General features: G+C 39.3%; 1 pseudogene; it reads left to right on the top strand.

Moving 5' to 3' along the window:
- Nucleotides 1-10136: 10136 nt before the first annotated feature.
- Nucleotides 10137-16797, top strand: LOC140851002 (cysteine-tryptophan domain-containing zinc finger protein 7-like; annotated as a pseudogene).
- Nucleotides 16798-17592: the final 795 nt, after the last annotated feature.

Raw genomic sequence — 17592 nt, forward strand, 5'->3', positions numbered from 1 at the left:
GAGACCCATAGGATAAAAAGCAAAAGGATATAGTATAGCCAACATTCCGCTACTAAGAAGAAATGCAACTAGTCTAGTAGTAAGACAGCTAGAGAGAAGTAACTACTCTAAACCGGAAGGCAGGAAGTAGAGAATTTTTATCTAAAAGTTAGATTTGCTACACAGTATCCTTAGAATCTACGGACCGAGACAATGAGAAAGATATCCTATGGGTCAATGCAGGAGAAGAAAAGATTGAATAGACAATTAATGATGGTTCAGTCAATATTAGGCTGGTCTTCGAGTCCACGACGGGCTTCAACCATCTTGGTTCATAGATGATTGCTCAAGAGAATGTCAATGAAATTACATCAACATGTGGCTTTGTCATTGGAACTAATCATCCCTTTGGGATAATGAATGGAGAGTAGCAAGTCAAGCTACTTATAAAGTAGCTTGTACCTACTTCAAGGTATGGAGGATAATCACCTAGTGGATATCACTAGTTCATCATCATCAGCAGCCATCTCACTACAAAAAAATAAAAATTGTCGACGCTATTTTTGACCTTTATCGATGCAAATCCAAATGGCTAAATGCTAGCATGATGCTTCCCAAAGCGTCGTGGGCGGTTCAGCTATGCATGCATAGAAAAATCTTAAAAGTTAACGATGCTTATCATCGTGGATGAAAATTTTTAAATTTTTATAAGCATCATTTAGCCCCTAAAATCATAGTTGGCACTAACGACGCTTATAAGCATCATCAAAAACCAACCACACTCAAAAGCATCATTGGAAGCCAAGCTATTTATTAACTTTAGATGTTTCCGACGACGTTGATAACTGTCATTAGTGGCAAGGATTAAATGGTCTCCAATGACGTTTGTCATCATAGACAAAAATCTTAAATTTAACGACACTTATAAGCATCAATTAGTTCTTAAAACCATAGTTGGCACTAACGATGCTTATAAGCATCGTCGGAAACCAACCATACTCAAAAGCATCATCAGAGACTAAGCTATTTATTAACTTTAGGAATTTCCGACAATGCTTATCAGCATCATTAGTGGCAAGGTTTAAATGGTTTCCGACGATGCTTATGATCGCCATCGGCTTTTTTTGATAAAAAAATTTTAAAAGTAAGACAAAACTTGATAATAATTTGAAGGGCAAACTACTTCATATGTAAGCATGTAGAAGGCTTCTTATGCGGATTTTATAACAATGACGATCTTGAAATGCTTGTTTTGTCTTTTTGAAAGTATAGGCAACCATCATTTGATATTTAAATCAGTTGCAAGATTTAACACCTGAATTGGAAAATAGGTCAAGTTTGAGCAACAAGAATTTGATGTCACGTACGCTCAAGCTACCAACAATTTTGCGTCTGGGTCCCTCCACAACAGGAAGGCCACCAATCTTGTTGTCCTTCAGACGCTTGAATGCTTCTAGGATCAATTCATCACTATCGATGCTAAGAATAATAGAGTGTACCATTTCTTTCATCTTCTTGAAAGGTGCATTGATAGGATAAGCATGGACGACTATATACCTCTAAACTTTCTACAAGTACTTCACCACTTTGAATGAGAAAAGAGATGATTTTCAATGATATGCAAAAGCAAAGGATCTCATCTACACAGTATTGTATTACAAAATGTAGAAGTCAATTATGAAAATAATTTCAGTTCAGTAACCTTGCAATTTCAACTGCATATATACTAACTGGTATCTCATGCATTAATATCAATGTGATCCAAATTTATGATATTTCTTATGTTTGTGCTTGCCTGTTTGCAAATCTAATACACAATTCATCCCTCAGGTAAGCTTTCCTCTCAAAGGTGCAAAATAGTAAGCAATGGTTACCTTTTAGTAATCATTTGGCATTTGACAATGCTTATTAATTTATTTTTTACCTCATGCATCAGGGCATTCTAATTTTTAATTAATCACCCATTTTTGATCGGAAATGATAAAGCAAAAGTTGATGTCGATCGCATGTTTGATATTCAATACGTAATCATGTACCTAAAGTTCCAAATAGAAGAAGAAATTATCCATGTTTTGTTTTAAATTAAGTAAAATATGCATCTAGGAATTCATTTCAGTTTTCTTAATATGATTATGCATTTTTATTAACAACTGAGTGTTGTAATACATCAAATTTATTAGCTCTCTCGTTTATCAATTTATCATAATTTAAATTCCCCAACAACTTATCATACTCCCAACTATTCGACGTCGATCTCATGCGCCCACACTCGTTCCATAATAGTTTTCGTGGAGCAAAGCTTCAGATACTGTTATTTTTTGGCCCCTTCCAACATTCACCATGAGACCCACAAAGACCTCCATGAAAATTGAAAACTCTATTACTGTTCTAATTATTATCATGGATGCAAGCTTAACGTCAATCCTCTGCTGCACGCCCACTTTCATACGGAATATGCTCGAGCTGGCCTCTGCGAATTACCTTCGCCGACCAGCCAATAGCAAGGGAGAGTAGGATCACAACACCACATGTCATCAAGTAGAGTGCTATTTATTTATTTAGTTATTGAATCCAATTACTCTAAAAAGTTCTTGTACAAATATATTTAGTCGCATCTGCCATCGATACATCCTAGAGATACATTGTTAAAACCGATAAAGTATCCTAATTTCAAAAGCCATCCCATTAGCTTCTTTGGAGACGTGTTGAATCATACATGATACTGGATGTAAGTCTCCAAATATCCATCATCAATAGATGGAGAGGCCTCTACAAAAAATCTAGGAGATGATCATTGTTATAGCCCAAATCTCAGCCCACCAAAGCCATTCAAAAAAAAAAAAAACCAGAGGAAAACCGGGAAGAAGACTCCCGATAGGAGTCTTCTTCTCCGGCGAAACCCAAGCAATTTGGGAGTCCTAGGACCTCTCGAAGTCCTAGGACCCTCTATAAGAAGACCCCTCTTCCTTGAGACCGAACATCGGCCTCCTCCTTCTCTCTTTCTCTCCATTTTTCTCGATCGAAGCCGCGGACACCGTTCGGTTTCTTGCCGTGATTGCTCGCTGGTGAGGTCACCGGAGGCCGGGGTGAGTCTTCTTTCCTTCCTCTCTTCTTTCTCTATCTTTCGTACCTTTGCTTGAGGCGGCCGGCGACGAGTGTCGCCGATTTTCGGTCGGAAAAGAGACCGTGTTTTTGAGCATCTTTTTCTTTGATTTTCCGACGCCGGCGATCGTAATCGACCGCCGGCCATACTCCTCCGTGACTGGGGGAGTGGCCCCCGTCTGCCGCCGGCCTCCGCCACGGCAGCCGTGGCCTGAACGGCCCGGCAAAAGGAGGGGACGCCGGTCCCCTGTTCCGGCGCGGGAAGAGCGAGAAGAAGAAGAAGAAAAAAAAGAAAAGAAAAGAAAAAGAAAAGAAAAGAAGAAAAAGAAGAAAAGAAAAGAAAAGAAAAAGAAGAAAAAGAAGAAAAAAAAAGAGAAAAAGAAAAGAAAAGAAAAGAAAAAAAAATAATAATAAAAATATATATATATATATATTTATATATATATATATGAACAAATAAATAAATAAATAAATAAATAATAAAATAAAAAAATGATGAGAGAGAGAGTTTCTCTCTCTTCTCTCTCTTCTTTCAGTCTGAACCCTGACTTTCTCTCTCTGAAATTGGACTTTCTCTCTCTACTTTCTCTCTCTAAATTTTCTCTCTCTTAATGGATTTCTCTCTCTCTAAAGTTATTCCTCTAGGATTAGCGTAGTGAAAGGCTTCATCTGATGATTTTGATCGAGTTTAAGGAAGAGTCTGATTTTAAGTGAGGTTTTGATTTTGGGATTTGTTAGATTTAATTTTGAATTAAAATTAATGTAAAAATATAATTTTGGATAATAGGCACGGAAGAATTTCCTAGAAGTTAGTCGATCTGTTCATTCAGTACTCCATGAAAGGTAAGTAATGAATCATCTTCTCGAGATATTCCATATTTATTCTGAAAATAAATAATTATTCTCTGAAATTATGCATGATTTATGAAATTATGTTTTGAAAGAAAAGTGCTTTTGAAATGTTATGGTATGTCGATTTATGCGCATGTTCAGTGAAAAATTATGATATATTATGATACAAAGTGTTTGATATAAATCGGATTTATGCTCTCAGCCTAACTATGTTTCTGTGGGCCCCGCCAATGGGGATTATACGTTGGTACTCAGTGGACCCTGCCAGTGGGGGTTGTGCGCTGGTGTTTATGGACCCTGCCAGTGGGGGTTGTGCGCTGGTATTTGTGGATCCTGCCAGTGGGGGTTATGCGCTGGTATTCTGTGGACCCCGTCAATAGGGGTTAAACGTTGGTCATAGTCGAGGCTGTTGAGTTACGAGTGTTTTGAATCGAATCGATTTATGATTATATTATATGTGAATATTTAAAAATATTAAATTTGTATTAAATCAGCATGAAATATATTTTTATATTTATTTGCAGTATTATTCTTGAAAATTATATAATATCTAAAATATCTGGTAGAGATACTTGTTACTTAGTGGGCTGTCTAGCTCATTACCTTTCTTTCTATTTTTCAGATTCAGATAATTAATTTCGAGCGTGGGAAGAAATATTGGGACAGAGCTTTTAGAGGCGAGATTTAGCATTGTCAACTTCAATAAACTTAGATCTAATATTTTATTTTTAGCAAAAATTTTATTGGATGTAAGACATTTGATTTAATTACTTGAATTACAGTTGAATAATAATTATTTGAATTTATTCCGCTGTGATGCATTGATATCGTGATGAGATGCCTTGCATGCTTATGGAGAGAGTTCTTCATGAGTATGCGGCGGTTGCCGCGACCCTCAATTCACAATCTCGGGTCGGGGGCGTGACATAATTAATATGGTATCAGAGCATAAGTGGATAAATTATGACACATAGAATTTGACATAGTATGAGTGTAGGTGGGTAAACATTAGGAATATTGGGACGTTAGAGTATGAGCATCATAATAAACCCATCCTAACAAATAGATAAATGAATCTAATAAGGTTTTACTACTATAAGGTTACCATGCCTCCCCGTAGAATGACAAGAACTACTCAGGGAATTGCAAGAGAGATATCACAACCACGGGATGATAGCACTCCCCATCTGACTAGTGGCACCCCTCAGGAGGAGGGAGTCGTAGATCCTAATGGGAGTGCTTCGAGAGCACGTCAGGAACCAGATATGGCTCAGTTAATGCAGACCCTAATCAGGATGGTACAAACACAACAACCAATACAACAGCAAATGTTTGAACAACAGCAGATACAACGAGATACACAACAACATCAGCATCCACCACCACAATATGGAGAGCAACCAGTACAACGGAACAACATTTCAGAATTTAAAAAGCTTGCTCCTCCAGTTTTCAAAGGGACTACTGAACCTTTGGAGGCTGATAACTGGATAATGGAGATGGAGAAGGCCTTCGCTATCCAAGAGTGTCTTGATGAAGAAAAGATTCGATATGCAGCTTATTTACTACAAGGAGAAGCATACAACTGGTGTCAGCGACTACAGCGCAAGCATGAACAAGACGGCGAAATACTTACCTGGGAAAGATTTCGGATTGCATTCTATGATCAGTATTTTCTCCGGAGTATAAGGATCCAGAAAGAGCAAGAGTTTATTTATTTGAAGCAAAAGGGTATGAGTGTGACTGAATATGAAACAAAATTTACAGAGTTAGCAAAATTTGCTCCGAGATTAGTGGATGGTGAGCAAGAATATGTTCACAAGTTCGAGATGGGACTGAGAACTGAAATTCGAAAACAAGTGGTTCCATATGAATTGACAACTTATACAGATGTGGTAAACAAAGCACTGATAATTGAAAGGGAAGTCAATGAAGAACGCATGGAAAGGGAAAGAAGGCAAAGAAAGAGAGCAAAATCAAATGATACACAAAGGCAGAATAATAAAAACATCAAAAGATCAGCTAAGGGAGCAGTAGACAATAAGACTCAACAGATTGATGGTGAGCCGTGCTCCAGATGTGGCAAAAATCATGCAGACAAGGATTGCTATTGGAATACAGGTGCTTGTTTCAAATGTGGTCAGAAGGATCATAAAATTGCTAGCTGCCCGCTAAATACTGAAAATCAAGTTGGCCAAAGAACTTATGAAGGACAACATAAGGGTGGTGGATAGATTTCTAAAAATCAGAGAAGAGTTTATGCGCTTACTCAACAGAATGCACAGGCTTCCAATACAATGATGACAGGTATGAAAAATTTCGAGGATGAAATTTCTTTTTAGGGGTGAAGAATGTTATAGCCCAAATCTCAGCCCACTAAAGCCATTCAAAAAAAAAAAAAAATAGAAGAAAATCGAGAAGAAGATTTCCGATAGGAGTCTTCTTCTCCGGCGAAACCCAAGCAATTTGGGAGTCCTAGGACCTCTCGAAGTCCTAGGACCCTCTATAAGAAGACCCCCTCTCCCTTGAGACCGAACATCGGCCTCCTCCCTCTCTCTTTCTCTCCGTTTTTCTCGATCGAAGCGCGGACACCGTTCGGTTTCTCGCCGTGATTGCTCGTCGGTGAGGTCACCGGAGGTCGGGGTGAGTCTTCCTTTCCTTCCTCTCTTCCTTCCTATCTTTCCGTACCTTTGCTTGAGGCGGCCGGCGACGAGTGTCGCCGATTTTCGGTCGGGAAAGAGACCCTGTTTTTGAGCCTCTTTTTCTTTGATTTTTCGGTGCCGGCGATCGTAAGGCCATACTCCTCCGTGACCGGAGGAGTGGCCCCCGTCTGCTGTCGGCCTCCGCAGCAACAGCCGTGGCCTGAACGGCCTGGCAAAAGGAGGGGACGCCGGTCCCCTGTTCCGACGTGGGAAGAGCCGAGAAGAAGAAGAAGAAAAAAAAGAAAAGAAAAGAAAAAGAAAAGAAAAGAAGAAAAAGAAGAAAAGAAAAGAAAAGAAAAAGAAGAAAAAGAAGAAAAAAAAAGAGAAAAAGAAAAGAAAAGAAATAATAATAATAATAAAAATAAATAATATATTTATATATATATATATGAACAAATAAATAAATAAATAAATAAATAAAAATAAAATAAAATAAAAAAATGATGAGAGAGAGAGTTTCTCTCTCTTCTCTCTCTTCTTTCAATCTGAACTCTGACTTTCTCTCTCTGGAATTGGACTTTCTCTCTCTAGAATTTTCTCTCTCTTGATGGATTTCTCTCTCTCTAAAGTTATTCCTCTAGGATTAGCATAGTGGAAGGCTTCATCTGATGATTTTGATCGAGTTTAGGAAAGAGTCTGATTTTAAGTGAGATTTTGATTTTGGGATTTGTTAGATTTAATTTTGAATTAAAATTAATGTAAAAATATAATTTTAGATAATAGGCACGAAAGAATCTCCTAGAAGTTAGTCGATCTGTTCATTCAGTGCTCCGTGAAAGATAAGTAATGAATCATCTTCTCGAGATATTCCATATTTATTCTGAAAATAAATAATTATTCTCTGAAATTATGCCTGATTTATGAAATTATGTTTTGAAAGAAAAGTGCTTTTGAAATGTTATGGTATATCGATTTATGCGCATGTTCAGTGAAAAATTATGATATATTATGATACAAAGTATTTGATATAGATCGGATTTATGCTCTCAGCCTAACTATGTTTCTGTGGGCCCCGCCAATGGGGATTATACGTTGGTACTCAGTGGACCCTGCCAGTGGGGGTTGTGCGCTGGTGTTTGTGGACCCTACCAGTGGGGGTTCTGCGCTGGTATTTGTGGACCCTGCCAGTGGGGGTTATGCGCTGGTATTCTGTGGACCCCACCAATGGGGGTTAAACGTTGGTCATAGTCGAAGCTGTTGAGTTACGAGTGTTTTGAATCGAATCGGATTTATGATTATATTATATGTGAATATTTAAAAATATTGAATTTGTATTAAATCAGCATGAAATATATTTTTATGTTTATTTGCAGCATTATTCTTGAAAATTATATAATATTTGAAATATCTGGTAGAGATACTTGTTACTTGCTGGGTTGTCTAGCTCATTACCTTTCTTTCTATTTTTCAGATTCAGATAATTAATTTCGAGTGTGAGAAGAAATATTGGGACAGAGCTTTTAGAGGCGAGATTTAGCGTTGTCAACTTCAATAAACTTAGATCTAATGTTTTATTTTTAGCAAAAATTTTATTGGATGTAAGACATTTGATTTAATTACTTGAATTACAGTTGAATAATAATTATTTGAATTTATTCCGCTGTGATGCATTGATATCGTGATGAGATGTCTTGCGTGCTTATGGAGAGAGTTCTTCATGAGTATGCGGCGATTGCCACGACCTTCGATTCACAATCTCGGATCGGGAGCGTGACAATCATTTTTCAGTTCACTTCCAATGAAATTTTCTCCACCTTTGGAATAGTAACGATGTATACAAGGTCCCTCCATAGTGTCCTCATTTCAATCAATGGAATTGTCACACCCATGATGAAAGAACCACGTATTGCAATAAGAACTTCTCCAGAATCTTGTATTCCTTCATGATCCATCAAATTATTCTACGGCCATTAGATTTGATTTTTAGATAATTAGGAGATGGAGGTTCTCAATTGAAGTAAAATCTTTTGGAATATAGAAATTGCATGAAGAGTATTCTAAATTTTTTTAATTTTTTTTTATGCATCATAAATGGTACAAAATGCATGCAGCATTTACGATGATTTGCTCACGTATGGAGTCGGATACGATATGTGATTTTTTTTTTTCTTTCAACTTCACATGTGAGTCAATCATCGTAAACAGTACACGATTCTGTACTGTCTATAATATATATATATTTTTTAATTATCATCAATTTCTCTGATCTTAGCCCATGTAAAATCTAATGCATGGTATAAAGCTTACATCACAAAAAAGATTTTTATCAGCATTCCCAAGGAGTCTCCTTGTTCCTAACCATCCACGTACCATAAGCAACTCGGCCAAGTCAACATTTCTTTGGTCAGCATCGCTGCTAAAACTGGCACCCTTGACATGGCCTTCACTTCGCTTTTGTATTATTAATCAGCGGATGACGTCCGGTATATCCCCACGTGGTGTGACTCAAAACCGGTGCCGCCTTACAGCGGAACACCGATCCACATAAGCACACCGCTTCACCCCAAAATGACATTTTTACCCCTGATGCTTAAGTCGGCATGCCCACCGCCGTGGGCATTTCCGTCATTTAAATCTCTTCACGGAACTTTCGGCGTCAGTCCGGAAACTCTTTTATCTATTCCAGAAATTCAAGTCACGGATTGGGTCACTTTCCTGAGTACCTGTAGCGCAATAAACTGGACTAACCCAAAAAAACGCGGCGGTTAACCGTGAAATTCTCGCACAGCTGAGCGAAGCCTATATAAACCCTTCAATTACCCATCGTAGTTCTACGGATCTAACCTAATTAGTTCAATTCAGTGGGGTTTGAAACAAGTTACCAATCATACGTTGACACGTGGATACGCTTCGCTCATGGTAGGGCACGGAAGCATTTTTGGCGACGTTGCCTTCCGCCCGGCGATCCAGACCGTTCCCGACCGAGATCACGAACCTGCAAGCTTCTATCTTGGAAGAAAGCTGCGCGGTGACGTGTCGCTCTACCATTCGGCAGTGAGCTGGGCTCCACCTGAAGCGGGAGCGTTTCGGCCCCGAGGGTCTTCTGGTTAGATCGCTGCGTGTGCTTTGTCTCCCGACTGCCCTAAATAAAAGAAAAAGAAAGAGAGAGAAAAGCATTTTATTTTATTTTTATTTCTTCCTCTCCTCTCTGGAAGAAGAGAGAGAGCTTCTGTCTAAGCGGAACGCCAAGGAAGAAAAATATCGGAAGAAAACCCTCCGGGGCTTGTCGCGTTCGCGATCTCGCCGCCGTCTTTTGGCTCCCCCACGAAATCGATCTCGGAGATCTCTCGATCGCCGAATCTCTTCTCCTTCGCCGCAGGATTTTGGGGGCGGAGGGACGTGTTGATTTGGCCCCGCTGGACTCGCCCTTATCGGGGAGCGATTCTAGGTTTTGGAATCCGGCTGTGGGGTTCCGGGAGGCAGCGGAGGGAGAGGGATTTGAGCTGGGTTTCTCGAGTTGGGTGGTGGGGCGGGGTGGGTGCGGATTGGGGGGAGGGGTGATTGGATGCTGTCGGTGAGGAGGAGGGATGAAGAGAGGAAGGGGGTAGGCTTAGGGTTTGGGGGGATGGAGGAGAACGAGCTCGAAGAAGGAGAGGCGTGCTCTGAGCAGGAGGAGGGGGAGGACGACTCCTGCGTCGACCCCGACATCGCCCTCTCGTACATCGTAAGACCTTCGATTGGTCTCCCTGTCGTGCTTTATTTTGTTTTCAGAAGAAAGTTTGGATCTTTCGTTTTATTAGGACTGACAGTTTCATGGCTTTGACGAGGTTTGGCTGAAGTTTGTATTTGAAAAAGTTGCCCCTTCACAGTTTTTTCGTTTCTCGCTTCTATATTTCTGTTTGAGCTGGCTATTTGAGTACTTGAAATTGGTTGCTCATGTCATTTTCTGGAGCATAATTTTGGGAATCAGTGGAATTACAACATTGCGTGTGGAAAAAAATTGTGATCTTTTCCAAATTCCATTGAATGCCACATTTCCATCTATCTAGCAACACAAATTACAGTCAGAATTCGTTTTCAGAACTCGTTAAGTTCACCAGCGCATGTTGAAGAATTGCTATGTGTTATAGTTGAACTGTAACCACATTTTTTGGCTGAATTCTGGCTCTGAAAACTGCCTAGTCATGAAGCTCTAAAGTTATGCCTTTTGCTCGTCGAATTTAAGATCATGTGGATTTAAGCATGCAGAATACTCATGCATTTCACATTTATAATTCTCACTGAGAATGTGGTGCTGCTTTTCTTTTCTATGTGCATTTGTATGGTTCTTTACATAACTGGCTTTCATTTGCTTCCAGGATGAAAAAATTCAAGATGTATTGGGGCATTTCCAAAAAGATTTTGAAGGTGGAGTGTCGGCGGAAAACTTGGGTAAGTCAGATTATATAGCCTCCACTATGGTATCAATTTTCCAGTTTATGGTGGTTGTAACCAGAGATGAGGTTCTGAAAAATTGATTGAATAACAGGGACAAAGTTTGGGGGATATGGGTCTTTTTTGCCTACTTACCAGCGTTCTCCAACCATTCTGTCTCAACCTAAAAGTCCACCGAGGGTACCAAACCACAATGCCACAAGATCTCCCTACACCCCCTCATTCGAGGTACATTATTCAAATTCAGCATGCACTAATTTATGTGCCAGTTTAGGTTCCTATAAGAAAAAGAAAACATATAATGGTTCACTAGACTAGCTTTTACTTGATAATTACCATTATGTATCTCTACAGGGAACATATCAGACTCCTTCCATCAAAATGGGGGCATCACTCTCTAAAAAGAGCACTGCCTCGATGACACCATGCGAGAACTCGAGCAAAAAAGACATGGGTATGAGCACACAAAATAATGAGGAGTCTATTCCCCAGCATGATTCCTTGAATAAACCAGTTAATGGAAGTGACCAGAAGACATTAAAGGTCCGCATTAAAGTTGGCCCTGACAACATCTTGGCAAGAAATAATGCTGCTATCTACAGCGGTCTGGGCCTCGACATGTCTCCATCTTCATCATTGGAGGATAGCCCTGATGTGAGTGGAGGGCTCTCACCTGAGTCTCCGTGGACCATTCTCCAGGTAAATTTTGCTACGACCTTCAACTTGTCTTCCATTAAAGAGAACAGGGCCATAGAGTTTGCATCAGCTAATGATTTTTATGTTCATAAATTTAATGGAGCAGGTGATGACATGCTCTCCATTTCCTGGGGGGGTCTTGCTTTCACCTCTTCCAGACAATATATTCCAGTTGACAGGGAAAGATAGTTCTTTCATTAAAAAATGTAAAACTGGCATGCTGTACAAGGGCACTCCTGACAGGTGTGCAGTCCTAAGTGATTTGACACTGCCTGTGAAAGATGTCAAAGTTTACAATGAAAAGAAAGGAAAGTCCATGGAAGAAAAGAATTTAAAATGCGAAGATAGCATAAGCACAATTTTGGATAGGGAAATTGATATTGAAACTGCAGCAGGACAAAAGCTTGTTTCTGATGCCTTGAATATACCACTGTTAGTTGGTTCGAAGAATGCTGATAGAAAAGCTAAAAGGCAGATAGTTAGGGAGTCAGTGAAAGGTGTCACTAGAATATTGGATCACTCAAAGGAACATGAGAAGATAACAGCAAAGGAGAGACTACCAGTGCCTGATATAGTTAAGGATAAACACTTGGAGTCAATGGAAAGCATGGAAAATAATGTAGTTGGCAATTTAGAGAATGAAGCAGCACATGCAAAAGGAAAACCTAACTCAAAAGCAGTGATTGCAGAGAAGGCCTTGGAAGAACGAATTACAAGTAGCAGTAAGGGTACTTCATCTGATTTGCAAAGGGAAGACGGCAGCAAAGTTGAGAAAGGGTATGATCTAGTTAATGGCAATTCGAATATGTTCAGGGGAAAGAAGGAGCACATGGCTGGACTGGCAAATCCAGCTAAACAGATTTCTTCTCAGAAAGCTACGTCTTGTGAAGGAGAGAAGATATTCCAAGGGAAGGACCAGTTATTTGAGGGAAAAAGAAAATTGAAGGGAAGCCAAACTGATGCAGCACCACTAATGGAGTTGTCAAGGGACAACTTGAGTGGTTACTCTTCTGCATCATTAAAAGAAAAGAAGAAAAGCTCTGATGCAAAAGCTAACCATTTTGAAAAGAAGTACAAAGTTTCGAAATCCCATAAAGGATTGAGTAAGGGCTCATCTAAAGAGTCTTGTGGTGATGTAAATGCTGAACAGCTTGAGAATGAAGCTGGTTTGCCAGATTTACATTGCAAAGATAAGCTCAAGGTTCTGAAGTATGAACAGGAGAAAGATCCCTTTACATCTATTGAAGCATCAAAGGGGAGGTCAGGTGATAAAAAGGTTGATAATGCTCCAACCTCTGATGTTTCTGTTAATGAGCCCACAACCATGCCTTCGATGGGCAATGCCCCAGATTCAGGTGCAGCTGCTGCCAGCCATGCTCCTGTTGTTATAAATGAACATTGGGTATGTTGTGATATTTGCCAGCAATGGCGCCTCTTACCTTATGGTGCCAACCCGGATCACCTCCCCAAGAACTGGCAATGTAGCCTGCTTGATTGGCTGTAAGTTTTTCTCTGAATGCACTGTCAACTTAATTTTGTTTACCATTTTCTTGTTTTGTTATGCACAAATTTATATATTAAGTATCTACTATGATATTCTAATTATTATTACTTTTTCAATGTTCCTTTTTCTGAAGTTTGGCAACTAACATCTGATGTTTTTTTGCATTCATTCTTCTAGATTTATGTTGTTCTCTAACTGATTACCATCTGAAACTCTCATATAGGCCTGGAATGAATAGTTGCAATTTCAGTGAGGAGGAAACAACAAAAGCTCTACATGCACTGTACTTGATTCCTGTCCCTGAGAGTGGTGCTAATATGGAAGGTCATCATAATGTTGCTGCATCAAGCATTACTTCAACCAATGCTCTGCATCTCAATCAAAAATTTGAAAATAATATGCGAAGTCTGCCTGCTATTGGGAAGAGAAAAAATGGACCCAAGGATGCATCTAATGTACCTAATCGTTCAATTCAATTTTCAAATCCCGTGAATAGGAACCTACAAGCCTCTAACAGAAGTAGAAATTTGAATGATGCGAACCAGTATCCTTTTGAAACAAGCTCGTCAGACAAAGTTGGTCTTGACCATGCAGGCAAATCAACTGTCTTCTCTGCAGGGAAGCAAAAGCACAAACAAAAGGAGAATTATAAGAATCTTGGCTGCTATTCAAATGGAGGTACCGCCCTGTACAATTTGAGCTCTTCTTCTTATTCTTCAATGCGTTAGACCTACCAGGCAACAATTAATTGCGCCGATGTTCATTTCTTTGTAATAGGCAAACTTGGTTCAGTAACATTAATATATTGTTTCTCTTATACTTTACTGCAGGTGATTTTATTGGAAAAAGTGAGAAAAATTCAAAACCAAAGAGCAAGAGAGAGGTTGATCTAAATGATTTTAGAGCATTTAAGAAAATCAAGAAAGAGGGCTCATGTCATCCTGTCCGAGATTGTTATTCTGACCATGATATATCTGGAAAAGCAGGTTCTGGCATGGCTAATGGTCTGTCAGCTAAGATAATTGCAAAAAATCTCCAGAACACAGATGTTTCTTTGTCAAAGGACTTGAAGTCCGAGATGAAAGGCAGTTTATCTGCATCATCTAAGAGGTTGAACAATGAAAGTCAGTATCTTCCAAATGGGGATATTAAAATACAAACCAATGCGTCAGATGTGGAAAAATCTGAGAAACTGGACTTTGCTTCCATGAAGAGAAAACGGAAGGAGTGGCAAGATGATCAGCACAATCAGGAGGTCCAGGCTACTGTTAATGAAGTTTTAAGACCTGAGATGTTAAAGTTAAAGAAGGGTAGGGTTTCAAAGTCTGAGGGAAAGGGGTCCAGTACAGGCAGGATTGATAAAAATGGTTCCTTGACCAGAATTGTCTTGCCTGCTAGCAGAGAGCATCTACCTGATGGAATGGATGAGGGCAGATATGCCACTGGAAAAGAGCATCAGTTGGGGCCTTTCCATGCGAATGAAACATCTAGACAGGCATTGGACTTTGTTGATCCCTTGAAGAGGGACATGGCCTATGCACAGGCTTCTACAGCAGCTACTTCAAGTTCTTCAAAGGTATCAAGCTCCCGCAAAAGTAAAGCCAACTTTCAGGAAACAAAGGGCTCTCCAGTAGAGTCAGTTTCTTCATCTCCATTGAGATATTCAAATACTGAAAAGCTCTTTAACAGAAGAAACTCAGTGGTGAAGGATGATGCTTTACATGTTGGTTCCTCTCTCCGGGGGAGCCCAAGAAGATATTCAGATAGTGAAGCTGATGGTGGAAGTGACCGCTCTGGAAAAGGAAGGAAGGAGATAGCTTGTTCTGTCCAACAACGACTTATAGAAAATCATAGAGAAGCAGAGTCAGGAGTTTTAAATCTTACGAGAGCATCATTTGATCGTCAGGATAAAGAATCAAATCAATTATCTTGTCGCAAACCCGAAGATGGAATTCACTTGAAAGGGGTTAGCCATGATGATCTGTCAGTCATTGACTTGGAAGAGATTAATGCGGTGAGTGGTACTAGGGGTCTTATGGATTACAAATATCCTCATGAACATCCATGTAAAGACCATATTGAAGATTTAGATATGCTGAATAAAAACCACAAGGTAAATGGTTCTGGTCAACAGAAGTCTGGCAAGAACTCTTTTTCACGGTTCAAAGAGAGACCGAGGAGCTCTAAATCAGACTTGGACAAAGGTAAGCTTAAGGTTTCTGGTTTGTCTACTGAAAACAAGGATTCATATTCTATGAAGAATGGCAGCAGCTGCCAACAGAAGGTTGACCTGAGTTCGCATCAGCATTCTACTTATCTTGAAGATTTGAGGGATGGAAATTACAATTTTCAGAATGATGAGAAAGATTTTTTGGGGAAGGACTCTGCCACAAGATGTTCTACAGGTAGAAGAGATAATGGAATACAAGAACATTGGGATACTCATGGTCCCTCCATGCTTTCTAATCAGCATAAAGATCTTGGCTCAGGAGTTGCAGTTGTCGGAGGTAGATGTGGTAAGTCCAATATCTATGATGACCTACAGCCAGCATTTTCTGACAATGATGGAAAGTCATCAGATCACAATATTTCTGATCTAATTGATCAACGGGAACTGCCAGTTGGAATAGGGAAAGCACATTCAATTTTGTCTTCTGGAGATAAACAGGAAACACATAGTCAGGGCCCTCAAAAAGTCTCTTCACCTGTCAAGGGGAAGCAGGTCAGAAGTACCCTCCAATGATGCAGTGAATGCTGATGCATCAAGGGCGGGCAAAGAATCCAGACAGCCTGATAGCCAGAATGGGGTGCACCACAATAGTTTGAGGCAAGGCATCCCAAATGGTCCTGACACTTCAAGTCCAATTCGAAAGGATAGTCATTCTGCTGCATATATTGTCATGAAAGAAGCAAGAGATTTAAAGCATACAGCTAATCGTTTAAAGGTTAGCATAATCATTTCATTTAATTTGCTCATCTTTGAAGCTTACTGATCATGTTGTTTCTTTACAATTGTTCTTGTAAATGTTTCATTTTGCAGAGTGAGGGATTAGAACTTGAAAGCACAGGCCTATACTTTCAGGCAGCCTTGAAGTTTCTTCATTATGCCTCTCTTTGGAGCCTCTCAATTTTGATAGTGCAAAACAAGGGGATGCATCACGTGCAATGCAGATGTATTTTGAAACAGCAAAACTCTGCGAGTATGCTAAAACTTCATGTTAAATCACTTTTTAGGCTATACTATTTTGTTACTGGGCAATTAACAAAGTGACTTTATTATTATAAAGCCCATAAATCAGATTGTTTGTAAACTTCATTATTGCATGCCAGCCTCTTTTATTCTTGACTCTAGTCATAAGCCTATCGTGTACTTTGTGATTGTCCTAGCTGCAGCTTCTGTGAGCTGTTTTAACCTTATGGTGTTGTATGCCTTTATCTGCTTATGCTGATTTTTCAGTCTCCTTTCTTTAGCAGAAAGTGCTTCATGGCAAATCAGCATATTTGATTTGCATTTACATTGCTTGTCTTCCACTTTGATTGCACTAGCAACTTCTATGGTTGGGTCTTCAATTTTTCCTCCTGATCGAACATCTACAAAGGGTCAACGTCTTTGATTTGTAACTTTTGAACCCTTGAAAAAAACTAACAGAACAATATTTTTGCCACCATTTCATAGTCAGCACCAAACCTGTTTCAACATCCCAAATAAATTTAATATTCAATATTCCAGTGTGATTGCACATTTGCAAGGACTTTTGGAATACGTCATTAATTTTGCTATACCAGTGCTTAAAGGTAATGATAAGAATACTAATGCATCATTAGGATCAGTTTATTACATGCATCAAACATGAAGAAGCTCCTGATTTTGAATGTGTTGTCATGACTTGATCATGAAGACATTGTTCACTGTTATGATCAGTTAGACAAGATGGGATTTTTAAGTTATGTAAATGCATTAAGTGAAAATATCTTCTTCATAATAAAGTCAGGGTTTGACAAGGTATGCCTTGCTGGTGCCACCTGTTTTCCATATTGTCTAAGTGTGGACAATGTGAGGAGAGATGTAATTATTTGCTTGATATTGTTTGTGATTCGAATGTTAATCCATGATGTGTCAAATGCTTGGGAGCAAGAAATTTGCCCATATATGGACCATTTAGACTGTTGATTTCAAGTAGCAACTTCTTATTCTGAATATTCTCGAAATTCTTTATTATCTTTCACTAGCAGGCAAGGAAGGTGGGGAGGCAGTGGTCTTTTCTTCGGATATTCACATAGATTTTTTTTTTTTTTTTTTTACTTCTGGTATCCATGGAAATTTCTTTACTGTCAACTTTCACACTTAGTTTCTTTTTCTTGTCTAGGACATTAATATCCTTT

This window comes from Elaeis guineensis, chromosome 5, assembly GCF_000442705.2.
Source record: "Elaeis guineensis isolate ETL-2024a chromosome 5, EG11, whole genome shotgun sequence".
In the NCBI taxonomy this organism is placed as follows: domain Eukaryota; kingdom Viridiplantae; phylum Streptophyta; class Magnoliopsida; order Arecales; family Arecaceae; genus Elaeis; species Elaeis guineensis.